The sequence below is a fragment of the Heterocephalus glaber genome, unplaced genomic scaffold (genome assembly GCF_053883595.1).
Source record: "Heterocephalus glaber isolate CG9 unplaced genomic scaffold, H.glaber_assembly_v1.0 deba00001532, whole genome shotgun sequence".
Classification (NCBI taxonomy): Eukaryota; Metazoa; Chordata; class Mammalia; order Rodentia; family Bathyergidae; genus Heterocephalus; species Heterocephalus glaber.
The window spans coordinates 10,502,052-10,522,729 of NW_028258330.1; the positions used below are offsets into that span (position 1 = coordinate 10,502,052).

The 20,678-nt window shown below is 36.4% G+C and overlaps 1 long non-coding RNA gene and 1 pseudogene across 7 annotated transcripts in view; one reads left to right on the plus strand and one right to left on the minus strand.

Annotated features, from left to right (window-relative positions):
* The first annotated feature begins 2,364 nt into the window (after nt 1-2,364).
* The window catches only part of LOC110348336 (uncharacterized), an 86,369-nt gene continuing 68,055 nt past the window's right edge, over nt 2,365-20,678 (plus strand). For 2 of the 7 annotated variants that reach the window (XR_002393480.2, XR_015441959.1), the window contains exon 1: nt 2,365-12,508. This is a non-coding gene — a long non-coding RNA (uncharacterized LOC110348336). The remainder of the gene's footprint in view (nt 12,509-20,678) is intronic. The other 5 variants (XR_015441962.1, XR_015441960.1, XR_015441963.1 and 2 more) reach the window with 5 other exon arrangements.
* LOC147824643 (U2 spliceosomal RNA) lies at nt 2,813-2,922 on the minus strand (annotated as a pseudogene).

Below are 20,678 nucleotides of genomic sequence, written 5' to 3' on the forward strand. Positions count from 1 at the left end.
ATTATATTTATTAAATAAACCTTTCTTTCCCTACCCCAAAGCTGTATTATCTTTATAACATTTTTAGTTGTTATTTATGGGCATCTATTATTTTTCTGTGATTCATCACAGAATTTACCAATTTAAATCACACCATTGAAATTATTTTGGTTGTATTTTGGCTATATAATGAAATTCTCTGCTATATTTGTATGGCATAGTCTGCCATTCCTCATTGTTTCCCTCTTAATATTCAAGGTTATGTTTGCCTGCTTATTTTTCTACATGAAATTTATAGAGAATTCATTTATTTTCAAATAGAATACTACAGTATTTGTCTCAACTTCAATTTATAGATAACCAAGTAATGCTTAATATCTTTATGATGCCAAGAACAGCACTTTTTAAAGTTTTATCTTCTTTTTGAGGTAGAAAACTTTAAAAGTAGACTATGCATAATTTTGCTAAGTTTATTGTATTTGCTGCTCTACCCAATGTCTCTTATTCCATTATATTTTTTGATTATTTGAATGCATAAATCCTATTCATTTTTTTCCATTAATTTGGGGGGGCCATACACTGTTCGAATTTTAAAGTGTTTGTGATATTTTTGAACTAGGTTCCAATTTTCCATATAAACATTTGCACATAATTATTTCTTTTCATGGTTTTTCTCTTTATTTTTCATCTTATTTTTGGGGGGGAGGATTTCTGGAGCAATATTATTTGATAGTGATGATAGCAGCATTATTATTTTATTCCTGATATTAATGAGAATGGTTTTTAGTGTTTCCTTAATAAATTTGAGCTGTGATTATTTGTGTTGAAGAATTTTATTTTATTCCTACTTTATCGTGTTTGTCTTTTAAAAATAAAAGTAGATTATATTTTTATATATCAGTATTTATATAGCATGATGAATATTCACTTTTGATCTATTTATATGGTAAATTATATTAATGAATTTACTGTTATTGACACTTTCTTGAATTTTTGAATTCCCTGTTGTAATTCTGTGTTACTTTCCAAATGCACTATTACATTTTTGGGGGATTTGTAAAAAATCATTTGTTTTGGTGGGAATTATTTATTATATTAACTTCAAGCGTTTTGGTAGCAATGTTACAGTATTTCCAAAGAAAGAAATTTCAAGGTTTTTAAATCTTTTCTTGGGCTTTAGACAAATTTAAGATACTAACCATTTTAATTACTTGTTCTTCAAAAGTTAATCAAAATTCCCTGGGAAATCATCTGTGCTTTATGCTTTTGATGAAGGCAGTTCTTTGAAATATCCCCCCAGCCCCTACTTTCCCACCCTCACAAACCCCCTCCCCATATATTGCTTAGATTCTCTGTGTTTATAGAAATTTTCAGCAGTGACCACTGAGAATCATTTAACAATACAGAAATTATATTTTTAGAAGCATTGTTGACAGCTCTTTGGACATTTTACATTTCCTTGCTTGGGCTTTTGTGAAGTTAAAGATACAAAAAAAGAAGTAAATTTAAAACATGCCACAGCATTTCTAAAACAAGCATAGAAGACTAGCTTAACTATAAATGTGCTGCTGATTTCCAACAATGGAAATTGGCAGGAAGACTTTAGTGACAGGAAAAGGCAGGTAAGGTTTTCAAAGATTGTAGAAAACCTTGAAGATCCTTCATAGTTCACAAAAATAGTCTCATCCCTGAGAAAGTTACTTGGCAGAACTCAATCTCCTTACCACTTATTGTTCTAAAACTTAGCCTCTCACCCTTGAGGATCACAAATTTCTGGATCTTCTTTCCAAAGCTTTGTATCATTGTAAATATAACACACTGACCTTTCGTAGCCAAGGGTATCTCTCTTATCATCTTGGATTATGGGCTCATACTCATAGTGTTGATCTTGTGTGGTACTCAAAATGTGTTGTGCTGTACAAGCCTGCAGCTGAAAGTAAATTAGACAATAGGGAATGAAAGGCAAAAAGCAGAGAAAATAAATCATTTAAAAACACCTACTATATATATGGCAGGATAAATCTTTGTACATGTTATGCAGTTTAATTTTCACCACTTGAATTGCACAGAGAACTAAAAAATTTAGTGACATGAAATGGCTTTCCTAAAGTCATCTCATTAATGTATAATTGAGCTGTGACATGAAACAACTTGCTTTCTGCTATACTATTCTGTAACTTGAATGAGAAAAAGAAGAGCTATGGGGGGGGCAAAACTGCTGTTCTTAGATTAACATATCAATGACCCTAAGGAAAGGGGTTAAGAAATTCTATAGATAACTAAAGCTAAGGTCACCAAATTTTCTCATCTTAGCCAATTATCTTAGTTCCTGTTTTATCAAGACATCACATTCGGGAGAAACTACATTCATATTAATTTCTATTTTAAAGTTGTCAGGCACATTTTAAAGGAACGAAAATTATGATTTTGTTTTTAGCAGCTTTCTGGTCAAAGTGGTAATTTTCTAGGTTGGCAGTTAGTTTCTGGGTGTGAAAGCTTCTATTTTGGTCTGATTTAAACATTGGCCAACCATCCACAAGAAATTGGCAGACACTTCTCAGAAACCTTTTCTGGGAACATGTAGGCTTCACAGCAGAGTACAAGAGGCACCCTATACAGATGGTTTCAGGAACTAAATTTCAGCAAGGAAGCAATTCATAACAGAACAACACTAACCACAGCCCACTTTTTGCTGGACCAGAAGAAAACAGGTATTTCAAATTTTCTCATTAATTCACACATAACCTAGGACTCAAACTTTATTCCATTAGTCTAACTGTGTGTTTCTAAGTGTACTCTTGTGAACAAAACTATGCCTTTTTGATGATCTTGTGAAGAGTATTTCTTAAGTTAAAAATGTGTTTAGGAATGTTGGAAATTTGTCTCTTGGTATTCTTAGTACACATATTACACTTGATCTTAGCCAAAAGGCCGAGAAGCGATCTTAGTACACATATTAAAGACCTTGAAAATTTTAAAATAAAGAAACTTGATTAACTTTGTTTGAAGAAGCAGTTTCAAAATTATATCTGACCCACAGTTTATTTTTTTCATGGAACAGCATCAATTTCTCATGCCATTGTATAATCTTTGTATAAGTATTTTCTCTAAATCAAGAGTTGGCAAACTATAGCCCATGAACAAAGTATACTCAGAAACTTTGTGAATCCTATAGCTAAAATGTTTTTCATGTTTCTAAAAGATTGTAAAAAAAATACATAAATGTGCATCATGAATGTTTGAATTTTAAATTTTAAAATTTTTACCTCTTAAAGTTTGTATTCTCTGGTTCTTTACAGAAAACTTTGGCGTATTTCTGTTAATCTAAGTAAACAATATTAACATAATTTAAGTAAATACATAACACTGATTAAAAGTTATATAAATAAAAATGATAGTAATTTGTGTTTTAATTTAAATATTACTCCTTTTCACAGTGAGTGCAGGGTACTGCAATACTGCTTATGCCCAAAGCAGGCTGTAAGCAGTGCAGGCTGAAGAGTTAATCCTATAATTGGCTTGTTTATAGAAGTGAGTTTGACCAAAGCCTACATGCTGAGGTCAGAGTAACTTGCATCCAAATTCCATTCCCAAACTAAAACCTTCTTAACTAGAAGGACAATGTTCTAATTGCAATCATATATTTTGTGCATTCTGTTCCTAAATCAAGAGTGCTTTGTCTTATCCTTTATGAGCCTTGCTCCCATTAGTTTCCATAGAATCCACACAGTCCACACATCTTTACATGTAGTCCTATCCTTGTGCATAGCTTGCCTTTACCCCAATTGATTACCAATAAAAATCAGTGGCTTGGACTGGCCAGCACCTTTGTCAGTTGCAAGGGCATAGGTGGTCCTGGTTCCCTGATTTCTATCTTTCTTCATTCTTTTAGTTTTTTTCCTCAGGCTTGCTTCGTACAATAAACAGGAGACTGGAGCCTACTGCAGGGGTTTCCAGTAACGTTTCAGGGACTTTCAATAGTGAAAGTTTAAAATTCTCTTATAATTTAAATTTCTCTTGTAGTTGTTTTGAAACATGCAACACATTATTATTGACTATAGCTACCATGTTATGCAATGCGACAGAATTTATTCCTCCTAAATAAAACTTTTTATCTATTGACCAAATAATCCTTTTTCCCTGTGAACTCTTCCAACCTCTGATAGTCACTATTCTACTCTCTAATTCTATAAACAGAAGTTTTTATATCCCTCATATAAGTGAGATCATACAGTTATTTGTCTCTCTGTACCTGGCTTATTTCAGTTTACAAAATATCCTCTAAATTCATTCGTGTTGTTAAAAGTGACAGAATTTCCTGTGTGTTCTTGAAGGCTGACCAGTATTCTGCCCTGCACACATTATATACCACATTTTCAATCCATTCATCTCTTAATGGACACCTAGATTGTTTCCACATCTTAGGTACTGAAATACTGCAATGAGTATAAGAGCGCAGATATCTCTTTAACCTGTTGATTTTAATTGTCACATATAATAATTAGTCTAATTTGATTATTCCACTGTGTACATACATATCAAAACATCACATCGTACCATATATAATTATTTTCCAGTTAAATATAAAATAAATTTTGAAAAATTATTATTCCTTTAAATAATTCAAACTTTAGTTATTGAAATGAAAAGCATAACAGTGAAAAGATTAGATGGTTTAGGAGTCTCTTAAAAGCTTAAATCTTCATATTTAATGTCCACATCCAGGAGCAACATTTCATTGGATAAAATAAAGATAAACTTTAATCTACTCAAAATAACTTTGAGATAGTTGTGCACATGTGTCAGCACTCAGGAGGCTCTGACAGGAAGATAGAAAGTTAGAGCCCAGCCTGTGCTACAAACTGAGTTCAAGGCTAAGGTGAGCAACATAATGAGACCTGGCCTCAAATCATTTGATTAGTAAGTAAAATAAATAAGAAAACAAATAAATAAAAAACCTTCCTTTGAATCCTATGCCAATTGAAGAATTTCTATTCTCATAAAATCACATGCAATCTCCTATAGTCACTTATAACGTAAGTAGCTTGAGCTCATTGCTTAGTTTATTGGGGGAGAGTTTCAAATTAACTAATAATTTAAATACTTTAGATTCTCAAGATGAACTGCAACTCAGCTCTGTATTAATTGGACATCTGGAGAAGTAACTGTATTTGAAACCTTTTCAAGACATGGTTCCCTTGTTTAAAAACTCCTTTTGAGATGTAAACTTTTTAGATAAAAGGAAGGTCCCATATGTGAAATTTGATAGATCTTCCAGGGATTTCTTTCTGCTCTTTGCTCTTCCCTTCCCTTTCCACTACTGTGTAACTGATTCCAACATCTTTTGGCTTCCTATGTCTTATGGTTCTGTGAATTGACTGGGATTTATGGATAGTTATTGTTTTGGATCTTTTATGCAAAACAACTACACCTTGCAGGTACATCTGGTGTGCTGAAGGCTTATCTCAGCTGCACATTATAGAGGAATAGTCTCTAAGCTTTGGACCCCAGGGGCCAATTTTTTTGAAAACAATGTTTGTATTTACTGGGGTAGGGAGATGGTTTTGATATAATTTAAGTCAATTATACTTAGTATACACTTTATTTCTATTATTATTACATTGTAATATGTAAGTAAATAATGATACAACTGACCATAGTGAAGAACCAGGAAATCTGATCTTATTTTCATGCAACTAGATGATCCCATCTGGGGGTGTTAGAAGACAATGACACTCGAAATGTGTTGATTATATCCAGTCTCCTCTATAATCTCGCTTTAGTAGCTGTCACTGCAGAAAACCCTACTTTACAAAGATAGAATTTTGAAAATGCAAGCAGGTTTTTCAGTACTTTTGTGGAAATATCATAATATTCTATCTTGACTTTATTTTTAATAGTTTATTAGTATATGTATGCAGTACATAATGATTACATTCCTCATCATGTACATAATTTATTCTAATTCTTTTTTCCTTTTCCTTCCCTTCATCCTCTCCCATCCCTTGTTTCCCTTCCCATTTGAACATTTTCATCCTACTTCCCAATATCTATCATTCATTTTGGTCCTTATTTGTGCTTTTGGTTTCTCACACAAGAGAAACAATGTGATATTTAAATATGTGTGTCTGATTTATTTCACTTAAATGTATGGTCTCAAGGTGCATCCATTTACCTAAAAATGTATCACGTTTATCCTTCTTTATGGTAGAGTAGTGTCAGCATGGAGATTCCTCAAAACAGTGAAATTAGAGATTCCATTTGACCCAGCTATTCCCCTTCTTGGTATCTTCCTGAAAGAGTTAAAAGCATCATATACCACAGTGATATATACACACCCGTGTCTATAGCAGCACAATTTGTAATAGCTAAATCTTGGAAATATCCCAGATGACCATCAACAGATGAATAGATAAAGAAAATGTGGTTTTTATATACAGTGGAGTACTACTGTATCTTGACTTTAATCTAGAAGGTATGGAGATTTGAAATTGTCTCAAGCATACTTGTAAAGCCACAATCATTTGCTATCTCAGTTTTTCCTCTTGTACCACAGATAAAGTTGAATCATCTGGCTTAATCACAAATGGGCCATGGAACCATTCTTTCCCAGTTCAGGAGTCTTTTGTGTTGGAAAATAATGCTGAAACTCTTTTGAAAGCTGAGATAAGTGATCATGCACCAGCTAGGAGAAAGAAGCCCCTGGCAAGTCTCTTTCTAAGTCTCTGGTAATTTTTGAAACATGTCAAAAATCCCAATTTCATTTGATACCCCCATAAATTCAATTTGGCTTTGAATGAATCCACTTTATGTGCAAAATGAACATAGTGGTTCTCTAAGTTGACAGGTTGAGTTCACTGAGGAGACTGACTGTCACACAGGTGGGAAAGTTTTGGGACCCATTCTCTGTCATTGAACTGTGCTGCCAGTGGTGACTCTTTTATAAAAGAAATCTCTTGATTAGCTCTCATAACTCAAAAATCTGGCCAGTTATCTACCTTAGGAAAGCCATCTCACTTCAGTGTATAAGTGAAGGTGTATGTGCTCTGTGTCCATCTCCTTACATAGCTGCACAAACTGATGTGAGATAAGGGCATGTACTTTAATGTAGTTGCTAATTTTAATCACACCCTGCAAAATATTGTTAAATTCAGGTGACATTTTAAAGCTAGCCAGCATTTCTCTATTTCTTTGTGAATGACACAGTGCCTAGACTCACATTCAGAAGCAATTTCTTTAGTTTACAAGTGTAAACAAGAAAGCCATCCAGTCATGGAAGCCACTCTGTCCTTCCATATACTGTCACAAAATGACCAACTGAGCTTTCCAGATATGTAATCATGCAAAGACTTGATTAACTCTGCAGCTGTGGTATTGGATGGCAGTACAAGCACACATAACATAACTTCATACTTATCCTGCTGAAAAATATATTGCACAAGAACAAGCATTGCTGCTTTGTTGTCAGTATTGGTGGACTGGTAAATCTGGATTGGATATCAGAGGGGCTCATTCATTCTCTGTAACAATTGTGTCTCAATATCCTCTGTTATTTCATCAATTCATCTAGTTGTGGTGCTACATGAAACAGGAGCACATGCCATCATGTGAGCTGGAGCCTTTCCTAAAATTTCATACCAAATGTTCTTAGCAGCAGGCACAATCAATTATGCAATTGCAGAGAGCTTCATATCTTTAGCAATATGGTTAATCATGAGAATGGTGCTCTTAGTGCAGCCATATTTTATAAAGTGGTGGCATTCAGTAATTGATTTTGTTCTTTGTATTCTTTTTTTTTTCTTTTGAAAATCTCCAAAAGCTTTTCTTTTAATACATGTTGCTTGGTCTTCATGTGACAAAGAAGCTTTGAAGGTTTTACCTTCCTGCAATGAGCCAATAATTTAAGTAGGACTCTTGGTAGTTTCTTTTAAATGAAGCTTTCTTTTTGTTGGCAGTCATAGAGTCTTCTGCTATCTCATCACTGGATCCCCCCCCCCCTTCCCTGCCCTTCAAAGAAGCTTTCTAGTATTCTTTGTTTTTTACTCATTTTGGCTAATGTTAGCTGTGGCCTTACCAAAACTGTTACTAAATGAGACAAATACGCAGTGCAGGAAAGTGGTCCAGACAGAAGTGGTAAATAAAATAATGGGCAGACTACACATGGACTAAAATAAGTGTTAGATTCTGGATTAAAGCCTGACAACAGCTGTAGCTGTACAACTGAAGTATATCAACTCACTTGCCACTATAAAGCCTGCCACCAGATGCAGCTTAATTGTCACTTGTCTCTCACTGAGTGGGTTTTTGACAGAGTCTGCAAGCAACAGATTTAGTATGGTCACTGCATAGCCAAACCTCTCTCTTAATGTTAGTCTGTATTTGCAGCTGCTCCCCAGTGTTGGCATCATCTCCTTAGCTCCACCTCAGATCATCAGGCATTAGATTCTCATCTGGAGTGCAAGCCTAGATACCAGGCCTGAACATTCGAGATAGGGTTAGTGCTCCAGTAAGAATCTAATGCCCCTGCTTATCTGACAGGAGGAGGTCCTCAGGTGGTAAGGTGAGTGATGAGGAGTGGCTGTGAATATAGATACACATTTATTCTTTGGCGCCCTGCTCACTTCCTGCTGTGCAAGCTGCTTCCTAAAAGGGCCAGGAGTAGGAGACCCCTCTCCTAGAGGATTTACTCACATGGCTAGCAGTTGAAGCTAGCAGTAGACTTGGAGCTCATCTGAGACTGCAGGCTTCAAAATCTATAAGCATGTAGCTTGGACTCCATGTGGCTTGGACTTCTCATCACAGGGGAGCTAGATTCAGAACATGAGCATGCAAGAGACCAAGAAGAATCTTGAAAGGACTTTGTCTCAGAATTCCAGAATGTCCTTTCTATAGCTTTCCATTGGTCAAACAAGTTCCTAATTCAGTTTTGAGGGTAGGAGAATTAGCTCCCATATCCTGATGTGAAGGAGAGCATGAAGGTACAGGAAGGGAAAGACATAGTGTTCATTCTTTGAGGTCCATCTTTCCTATTTATTCATCTAAAATGCTTTACCATTCCAAGTCAATGGCAAGTATAGTGATGAGACAGCCCCCTTTTAATTTCTCATTGCAAGGAATTGAAGCTGATATCTGTTTGCAGTAGCAGAATAGAAACTAAAAGCTTAAGTGAATTCTAGTTTTCTTTCAAGAGGAAGTGTGTTAGCACGGCATAAGGTTGAAACTGCTTTTAATTTTCATGGCACTTTCCTATCATATTTTAGATGACTTAATTTACCATGGAATATCATGAAATCTGGATTATACTCTGTACACTGTTTCCATAAATCCAAAATTGATGTGATTCTGCAAACACAAGCAGTACACACAACTAGGTAGTGTGCTTATTGGGGGTGAGTATTGAGAGCTTATTTGTTTACAGAATTAATTTAAAGCTATATGTATACAGACTGATTCATTGCTTAGGGATAATTCTGAAAGCAATTGATTTGATTAAGTGTATCTGTCCATTTATTTAGCCAGGTTGTATATTTTTCCTGTTTTATAGCCTAAAGTGAGGAGTAAATAGAGGAAAAGGAGGACTATCAAGACGGCTTCACATTCATGAAAGATCTTAAATTTAGAACTGGAGATTTTTCTTCAAATGAAATTATACATCTAGAGAGATATCCAGGTGTAGATGAAAAAGACATTCATTGTATAGCAGTAGAACAAAATTCTTGGTTCAATTCCTAACTTGAAATTCATTAAAAAACTTGTAGTATGTGAGAATTATTTTTTTCAGTGCTGGGAATGGATCCCAGAACTTTGTGTACGCTAGGCAAGTACTTTACCACTGAGTTAAACACCCAGCCCCACAACTGTGTTTTACTAAAATTGAATCCTACAACTATCTTGTTTTTGTTTGTTTTGCAGCACCACGGATTGAACACAAGGCCTTCATACTGAACTTCATTCCCAGTCTTTTTTTATCTTTTATTTAAAGACAGGTCTAACTAAATCACTAAGTTGCCCAGCCTGGGTTTGAACTTGGATCCTCTGGCTTCAGCCTCCCAGAACGCTGGGAATACCAGCTTCCCACACCACCCCAAGGTGTGAATGAATGGTACCACTGTATTGTTATGCATTTGTGTGTGTGTGTGTGTGTGTGTGTGTGTACATGCATATGTTAAAGTTCTTATTTTTTCCAAAATTAACAAGTCAAATTGGTCATGATTTTTAACTCTATTTTGACCTTTATTTTCTTTAGTTCCCAGAGTACCTCAAAAGATGGCAGTGCCTCATCTTGACATCAAAAAGTCACACATTTCCCTTTTAGGAGGTCACCCCTACCCCTGCACGTTTAGTGGCCAGAGCGATGATAGAAAAGGCTGCTCTATCTGTCCAATATTGGTAACTCTCCTTTACTTTACATGCTTATCTTCTTAGCAGCTGATTTAAGGAATCTGTTTGTTGGGAAAGTCTAGCTCTTCTGAGAAAAAGCTTTTGATATGTGGCTGCCACACAGAAGTCAGCTTTAAGCTGGTCTCCACATTCACATAAAAAGTGGAAGAGAACATTAATAATTTCGTGGGAATAAGGGACAATGGCAATTGAACAGTGAGTATAGAGGCAGTTTCAAGAGGAGAAGACCTCCAAACCCAAAGAAATATATTACATTGTTTCCTAAATAAATGATTGTTAAAATGCTTGCTTTGGCAAATTGTACATTGCTCATAAATGCCTTTGTGTGAGTGTTCTTTTTGAGAAACTCAGAACAACAAGGGCAATGAGATGACTGGCAATTTGAACCACATAATGGTGCAAAATAATTGAGTGAGGAAGGGTTATAGAGTGAGACCCAGGAGGACAGAAAATGAACAGCCTGTGTTCCAGGCTACTACAGCACAAGCAATGGCTTGATGATGAGAAGCAAGAGGCAGGGATTTTTTTTAATCTACAGGGAAAGTAACCTATCCTTACCTTTTCTCCATCAATGCCAGGAAGCTCACCCCACACTTTGCTATGGAAAATCACAATCAGCATGGGCTTAAAACCAGTCTTTGGTACCACACAGACCAGAGCCCATAGCCTGGGTCTTTCACATGATAACACTGTGACATTTGACAAGTTCCTTATCTCCTGCCTCAGTTTCCCCCAGAGTGTATTATGGTTAGTGATACCCAACTTAAATTGTTTCCACGAGACTTAAATGTATAAAACATTCCTTCCAAAGACCCAAATATAGTAAGGGTTCAATGCATGACAGCTCTCAACATTAGTAATAGTAACATCACAATTATGAAAGATGTTCAGATATTAGCTGGGATAATATACAAGTACCATTTGCTTTGAAGGAACATTGTGCTCTGGCAGTTCCCTATTTTCATGGAATTTGGCAATAACAGCTCTGAACTCAAATAGCTAATGCAAAAGACACAGACTTGGTGATTTTTTAAAACTAAACTCTGAGACTTAGAGACACTACATTCTCTGAAGTTAGAAATCAGGCTTTGGAAAGCAAATACAAAGATACAAGTAAGACCAGTGTGGATCATGGACCAATGGAACCTCATAAGGGAGGCAGGAGAGAAACAAATGGAACCCATGAGATTTTGAGCTAAAAGTGATCAAAGTGACTTAGAAAGTCCCTTAGGTCAGACATTGAGAATTGGACCCTGAGGCCTGGATCAGTGTGTTCCCAGGAGGAACTGGGGAGGATGTAAGGAAGAAAAACAAGGAAAATGAAGGGCAAAAGACAAGCAAGGGTGCTGTTTTGGAGTTCCAACCTGATCTCATGAAGCTCTGAAGTTAATTTACAGGTTGTTGTAAGGGCATTGGCTTTTGTTATTCCACATCTGTTCATGTTTAGCACCTTCCAGCTCTCTCTACAGGGAAGCAACAAGAAGCAGAGTGGAGACCATTGCTGGAGACCAGTCACCCTGGCCAGAGTGTAAGTGTAGTCACTCATGGCATAATGTTTACTGGCACCACCAGAACAGTCCAACTAGTCATTAAAATGAAATGATTCTGCACAGTAACAGGTTGCTAAACAGTCACTGCTCCAAATCCCTTGAATAGCCTCTGGCCATTATGCTGCTCAAGCCCACCAACAAGACCCTTCAGATCTCCTCAGATGTTGTCACATGCTAAACTAATTATTCAGTGTCCTACCATGGAGGCTGCAGAGAGTTTGGAATATCACCTATGATTGGGTCTTGTAGATTATCAGTATATATTCTCATATAGTGTTGGTCATTTCCTTCATGATATTGTATACATGTTCCTAAACTCTGTCACCAAAAGAGACAAATTCCAAAGCATTATAGGAGATGACTAAGGCTGTAAATTTGGGGATTTTTATAGGTTAATTTTTCTTCTTTGTCTAGGAAGACCTGGATATTTTTAGTAAAGTCCATGGATTGTTTTACCCAAGTGCCTTTTAGTGAAGTGTGGGCTCACTTCTCTTGGAAACCCAAATATTCAAAGGGAAACTTGAGAGAACCACCCAGGGATCACTGTAAACTGACATGCCCTGAGAAGAGAGAGAAAGGTATTGTGATAATATTTAGTACAGCATGGCTTACAGCTATATTTTCTCCTGTGAGTTTCATTGAGTTTCTTACAATGACTGTTTTGACAAGTTAAATCTGCCTTTCATCCAAGTTGGTAAATAGAGGTATTTAATCATACCTTTGAAAAGAGAACACATCAGTAAGTGGGAGATGGAATAACCAGGGATATGGGATGAGCACTGAGGGGTTAAACTCTTTACCCAAGATATTTCCTAGTTAAATTCCAGTGGAACTTGAATTGGGCTGGGCTCTGTTCAGTCATGCTCAACAAAAGATGAGATATTTGTCTTCCTATTAGTGTTTGGATTACTTCTAATTGGTGTATAAGGTAACACACTTGATGACACGTCTTCTGGTTAGGTATGCACACCCAGATGTGTGTACATATGTGAGGGGGTGTCATAAATCAACAGACCCCAGAATAAAGTTGTGAGTGCCGGTACCTTCAATGAGAAGTGAGCCTGGAAGCTCTTAAAGATGAATGGGGAATTGAGCCTGGGTATGTCAATGAACAGTTATCACTTGGGCCACTGGCCTTCAGTCCAGCTGAGAAAGAGCGAAAGCCAGGATCAGAGTATGCATCAAGTCCCAACCAAAGTGCCACCACTCCCTATGTGCTGACAGTTTCCAGCTCAGGCTGTTGTATTACCTGTCTCATTGGCATAGGGGTGCAAGTTTGAAAATCTGCATGGGTTGCTAATTTGGAATAAATATGGTTAGATGTAAAGTTTTGGTTATTACTTGACATTCTTAATGTTTTCAATGGTATCTCTGTAACTCAATACACAGAAACATTGGAAGCCCATCTTTGTGGAATCACCAATATTATCCTACTATTAACAAACTTACGACCCCATTTTATATTTTTGGATTGATGTTCTTACTAAGAATTCTTCTTGGAGAGGATAGAGGTGTGAATACACTTCAATATCTTCAAAGTTATATGCAAGGCAAATGAGAGATTTGTCTCAGACACAATATTCACCAATTCTGTTTCAGTCCATAATCCACTGGCTCCAAGGCAGGATGGCATGGCAGAGATGCATGGCAGAGTAGAGTTGAGGAGAGCTGCTCATGGCATGGCATCCAGGAAGCAGAGAGTCAAGGTAGGGAGGGGGCTATAAACTCTTCCAGGCCACACCCTCAGTGAGCCACTTCTTCTGAGTAGAGTAGTCCTCACCTCCTAATAGCAAGTTACTTATAGGTTCCCATAATCTAATCACCTTCCAAAGTTCCTGTCTATGATCAAATGAGACTAGGGGACATGTAGATATAAGCCATAACAAGATACAGGGAAAACATTAAGAGCAAAGGTTTGATAAAAGAATTTGTTATTACCAAAGAAAGATATCAGACAGAATTTTAAGGAACAGAAAGCAGTGAAGACTAAGAAAATTGATGCCACTGCAATACTCTTACTGTAAGCTGATCTAGATGACATTGTAATAAAGTGAGCCCTGGGTTGGGGTACAGAAGTCTTAACTTTGAGTACATGGTTTGCCCATTCAGAGCAGTGACTGTTCATTACCTGTATTATTTACCCCTCCTAGCATAAGTTTTACCTTGTAAGTGAAAGGGAAACTGTTATACAAATCTCTTCTGTTGCAAAAATTCAGCCATGTTATTTGCTTCTCTCTCTATCTAGATTTCTTCCAGGAGATAATATAAGATAATATAAAATAATATAAAAATTAATTTTTAAAGTTTCATTCCCTCCACTTCTCCATTTCCAAAGCAATCCCACAAACTTAGAAAACATTTTGGAAAACAGAAAAGGAAAAGAATTATCTATATACTCTTCATTCTATTTTCATGCAGCTTTTTTATTCTTATTGACACTACTTGTATGTAGTCAGTTATACTGCATTTTTTTATATTCTTATACAGATGTGAGAAGGAAAACAGAGAGGATTGTGATAGCTTTTCTGAAATACTTGAAAGTCTGCCACATGGAACAGATGACAGATTTGTTCGTGTAGATGAAGGACCGGTGAGAGGAGGCAGTGTTGAGTTTGTCTTAGTACAGGGAAAAGCATCCTTAGGATAGATGATGTTGCTCCACTGGGGGAAAATATTGTTCTAAGGTTTTACCATTTACAGTCACTTTCTGATTCTATAACTGCCACCTTGCATCTTTCCACAGTCTTCAATCTTAATCATTTCATTGAAAAATTTCAGCAGCCATTCAGCCATTCCCATCTTTCTAGGTTAATGATTTTACTAATGACTCTTTTAGAGAAGACATAAATGTAAAAACTCTTAGACATCTCCATAACAGTGCTCAAGGCAAAGGAGAAATAGAAGAAAATAGGGAATTTGCCTAATTTGTCTATATTCCATTTCTCTAATTTGTTACTAGGTACTTTGAATAGCTCTGAATCCACCTTGTAATAAGCCAAAACTCGTTCTTTTTAATACTTTCTCATATTCTGTTTTTGTACTATTTTATATCAAATCCTTGGTATTTCTTCTGTTGGATTAATCACAGTTATGTGGGTCATACCTGCTGTGGGTAAGATACGTGACAAATGTGGTGAGGTATGCAATATCTCATCCACTAAACATTGTCTTAAAAAACATTTAAATTATTCTCGAGAAATGAGTGAAAACAAGAATTCTCATTCTTGTAAGCTTTCCTTATTCTTCCTTTTCTTTATTTTTTACTTCAGTGCAGTTCCTGAAATGCCTTTTAATGTGCCCAGGAGTTAAATTGGTCATCCAGTGGAAGCTAACTCTGTTCTGCTTGGGAACCCAACCTGAAGCAGCCATTTGGGTATTCAATATCCTTGAAAGATGAGAGAAGCATGAATGGAAGGAATTAAATCCTTTACATATCATTGCAGAAGGCAGTTAGTGAAAACATTTTTCTACCAAATTGCTTTTTAAAGGTTTTTTTGGAATTTACAACTAAGAGGTTTGAGATGGCAACCAGAGAAAGGTAGAAACTCAGGCATGAGCTAGAACAGGCATGTTTAGGAAGGATACCAATTTCAGGTGCTTTAACTTCTCTGTATTGTAACAATTATTACTCAATGATAACTATATTATTTCAGTATGATGTTTTAAACTCTTCAAGTTCTGTTTTAGCTCATATGATCTTAAAACAATAACTAAATATAAAAAATACTATAAACCGTATTCAAAGCAAACAAGACTGAAGAAAGTGGACTTTTTTGAACAGTGATGAGACTTGGTTTCAAGTCTGGTGGTTCTCAGTTTTACATTCTGTTTCCTCTATGTCAGGCTGTAGACGCTTACACATACATTTCATCAGGTTATTTTTTTGCAATAAATTTTCCATGAATGTGAGGCAATAGAAATTGAAATAAAGTTGATCCAGAAGTGGTGTATGAGCCATTCTTGCCTCTGGAGAGAGACGATATGGTCTTGTGGAATTAGCATGAGACTAAACCCTGAAAATGACTTCAAGTATACACCACCTCCTGTCGTAATGGAGAGAGAAAAAGATGGCTAGTGTATGCTTCTTCTGAAGCTTATTTCTTTACTTTCTATTTTAGAAAAGGTATGTTAGCAACCATTTTTCTTGTAGATGTTTCATTTGATGTCAAAAAATGTATTTACTTAGTCGTCTGAGCCTCAATGGCCACATCTTTCTAAATTCATTCCAGGATGACTCATAATTTGATAATAACAGCTGGCACTTTCTAATGGCTTAGAATGATGAGAAGTTAATCAGTGGCTGCCAAGCACAATTCCACTCTTCTGTAAAGTATAATTTTCTAATATTTCATAAAAGAAGAAAATATTGAAATCTATGATGCATATGACAAGTGAATCTCTGTACGTACTGAATCTCAGTTACAATCTCTGTGAGGTACCATTAATTTAGTGACTACATTCATGTCATTTTGTGTGATTACCCTATAGTTTTAATAATATCTAACCTTCCTAAGTCCTTGACTTCTAGAGAGAGCAATTCAAACACAACCCCTGCGCAGCAGGATTTTCCATGTGGAGGGCTAGGGGTTCCTTTAAGTTTGTAGTATGGCACAAGTCTTGGTAATTTATAGTAGATAAATATGACATACTAATTTTTTGTTGTTTACCAATATTCCACAATTTAAAAATTAAACCTTTTATACTGAGGTGATGTGTAGACTTGTAGACAGTTGTAAAGAATAGAGATTGTCTGTATACATTGTTTTAGCTCTCCTAATTTCTTCTGTCTTCCAAAAGAAATTCTAGAAGTTATCTTGTCTATAACTTCAAGAAAAGTGCTTTGGTTTTGATGGTAATTGCAATAAACCTACATAGTTATTTGTTGTGAACTGCCATTACTATTGTGTCTTTCAATCCACAAAAATGGTATTTCTCTTCATTAATTCATGTATTTTATTTTTATCTTCAGTGATATGTAGTTTTCAGCAAACAAGTCCTATAAATATTTCATTAGAATTAAACCTAAATATTCCATTTTTTGAGTTGTTGTAAATAGTGTTATATTTAGTTTTGCTGTCCACAATTTCAATATAGCTGAGTTTCTGGTGTTTATCTTGGTTCTTGCAATCTTGCTGAACTCATTAGCTGTAGGAGTGTGTTTTTGTAGATTCCTGGGGACTTTCCCCATAAACAGTTATATAATCTGCAATAAGGGACCATTTTATTTCTGATTGTTGTGGAATTTGCTTACTTATTTATTTACATATTTATTTATATCTTGTTGCATTGGCTAGCACTTCCACTACTAAGTTGAATAAAACTAATAAGAGAGTATATCCTTGCCTATTCTCAATCTTAGAAAATAATTGTCATCTGATTTTGAAGTGAGTTATAAAATTTTTATAAATGTGCTTTATCAGTTTAAGAAGGCTCCTTGTTTTCTCTGTTTTATTGGAACTTTTCTCTTGAATAGCCATTGAATTTTGGCAAGTGTATTTTTGGATTGATTAATGTAATCGTGCCATTTTTCTCCTTTACCTTGTTAATATGGTGCACTATATTGATTAATTTTTAAATATTTAACCAGCCTTACATTTCTGAAATGAGTCAGGTTATGTCAGCCTTTCATCACTGTGAAAAGATACCTGAGAGGTACAACTTGAAAGAGGAAACAGGGTTTCAGTCAGTGGTTAGCTGGCTCCATTTTTTCTGAGGCTGAGGCACTTCCAGACATCATAGTAAGGAGCACATGGTAGACCACAGCTGATCACCTTATGGTGGCTGGAAAGAAGGCACTGGAGGTAAAATAGAGTCCTAAGGGCATGCCCTCAAGAGCACACTTCCTCCAAGTAGGCCCTAGCTCCTATAGCTTTCACCATTTCCCAATAATGCCATGATATTATGGACTCCTCACTGGCGGTAACTATTGATGAGGTAAAAGCTCTCATGAGTCAATTATTTCCTAAAGCCCCACCTCTAGATTTTACTGTATTAGGGACCAAGCCACAAACAGATGTGTCTTTGGGGAGGACTTCATATGAGAACCAAAGCATTCTGCCTAAAAGATCCATGTCCATCTCCTAATGAAAAATGCATTCAGTCCATCTCCAAGAGCACTCAAATCTCAACAGTTTCAGCATTTCTCAAAAGTTCAAATCCAATGACTCCCCTGAGACTCAAACTCTTAGCTCTGAGCCTGAGTAAGAATTAAACTCAAGTTAAATACTTTCAACCTACAATGGGGAGACAGACACAGAGTAAACATTCCTATTCTAAAATGTAGGACTAAGGACATAGAAAGGAGGAATTGGACAAAGCAAGCCTGAAACCCAGCATAGCAGACATTAAAATTTGTAGCTCTATATTAGCTTTCCTTTGCAATGACCAAACATCCAAAACCCACAACTTCAAGGAGGAAATGGCTCACAGTTCCAGGAGATTCAGTGCACATTCCACTGGCTTTAAGGCAGAAATATCATGTCAGAAAGGTGTGGTAGAGCAAAGTTCATGGCAACCAGGAAGCTGAGCATAGAACCAGCATAGACCCCCTAGCTTTACATATGTGCCCCACAAGGTATATCCCAAAGTGTGCTCTCTTGCCCATTGACTTTCTTGCTCTGAGGGTGGGCCATCTCCATGTTGTGAGCTGACCATCTGGGAGGAGCCCAGATGACAAAGGACTTGAGAGGCCTATGGTCAAAATCTAGCTTGCAGATCATCATCTTATGAAGAATTGAGTCCTATCAACAGCTATGTGAGTGACCTTGGTAGTGAATCTATTCCTTGTTGATCTCTGAGGTGACGGCACGCCATGCCACCTTTTTGCCTGTAGCCTATGAGTGACATAAGAGACTAGAGCCAGAAGACCCGCTGAAGTATACCAGACATATGACACAAAGTACTAGCTGTTTGAGCCTACTAAATTTGGGGGTGATTCATTACATGTCAAGAAGTAGCTAATATAATATTGGAAAAAGAGACTAAATTTCTAAGACCTACTAGTGTTAGTTCAGTAAATATTTCTATGTAGAAATCTGCCCATAATGGCTCCATTTGAACCTGTAGCCATTGAAGAAATGTGGACAGTAAGACCTGTGCCTGTGCCCCTATCTGATCCACCACCTGATGTTTACCTGGTTGAACACCAATTACAATAAGCACAGCATTGAGGCTAAACAGCACAGTGCTGGAAATGGGGAGCAGAGATAGGGAGGGAAATGAATTAGGACTGACATTTTATGTCTTTTAAAAAATCTGACCTTTTGGAAATATCACTGTGTACATTTAAAATATTAATAAAGGCTCTAGCTGTTAGTAGGCAAAAGGGGTTGTTGTCACATATGACCTTTTATTGAAGTAAAAGAAAATTGACAGTTTTATTAGCAGTAAACTATCAGACAAGAAAATGAAATGGAGGAAGAAAAGCTGCCATAGTTAGTAATTAGTTACAGAAACAGAATATTGTTAGGTAGCTGGGGTTTTAGAGAAGGGGCACTGACATGGGTCTTTTGAGCTTCCTCCACTGAAACCAGTGTAAATTATGGCTAGATTGGGAAAGTACTATTCCTATAATGTTCTTTTTGCAGGGGTTTTATATGACAGTTTTTATGTTTCCATTTTTTTCCTTCATGTTTTCACCAAGACATTTTCTCCAAAGAAACTCATGTAGAAAAGCTGCTAATGTCCTATGGATGGCTATTCATTTATATATTTATTTAACAAATATAAGTATTCACAAGGTGCTGGACATTCTTGTAGGGTTAGAGGAATCAATAATTAAGAGATGAGTTTCTTGTCCTTGAGGGTCTCATGTTCCAATAAGGAAGACAGGAAAAAGACAAAGCTCGTGGAGCAGATGTAACTGCAATGTGTAAAAATTAAGATCTAGAAAGAATTGTAAAATAACTCTATTCTTTCTTTCCATATTCAAACTCTGTGAAATTAATGTTCACCCTTTCTGGATGAACTGTTACTCTAACCCCAAAACTTCCTTAATTCATTCTATAGACAACAAAAATCTTTTAATTATTTTCTGGTGCAAACTGTCTTATTTTGGTAACAAAAATCCCAACACTTACCTACCTCATGTATAGCTAAAGCATCACACTGCATCAGCCAGTTGAAGTGAGGGGAAGGATAATAGACAACTGTTGAGGGAAGCCTGATGTAGGGAAAGGAGCCGTGAACAACTGTTGCTTTGTTTCTTCATCTTGTGCTTCTCCTTTCCTCTTCTTGTACTGCTCTCTTGGATTCTGGCTTTGGCCTGCTCCAGGACTGGCCAATGCAAAAACCTGACTTTCTTCAGAGTTATTACAAAGGACTCTTCAGAGACCTTTGACACAGATGATACTCTTTCTAGGATCTAATTGCTAAGTTCTAGGGTCCATTTCAGAGAAATACCATGCTCCAAATTTTCCATGCCTTGCCCTTTCACCCTGTGGAAATGTGGGTATCAAACCACTCCCAGTATGTCTGCATCTCCTTGATTCACTGTCATGGCAGTGTGTAGAGTGGACACAATCAAGGTTTTTCCATGAGACTTTCCACATGAAGGTTTGGTACCATCTAGGAGACAAAGTCTCCAAAAGACTCACTGAGGCTTCTCTCTCAGATAGTCATCTGAAGGGTAAAGGAAGGAAAAGCTACACAAACCAGTATCTTGCCATCTGTCTTCTGAAATGTTTACTCTTAACCTTTTTACATGTTTGAATTGGATTTGGGATCAAGCCACAAAAACTTTTCTTTCCC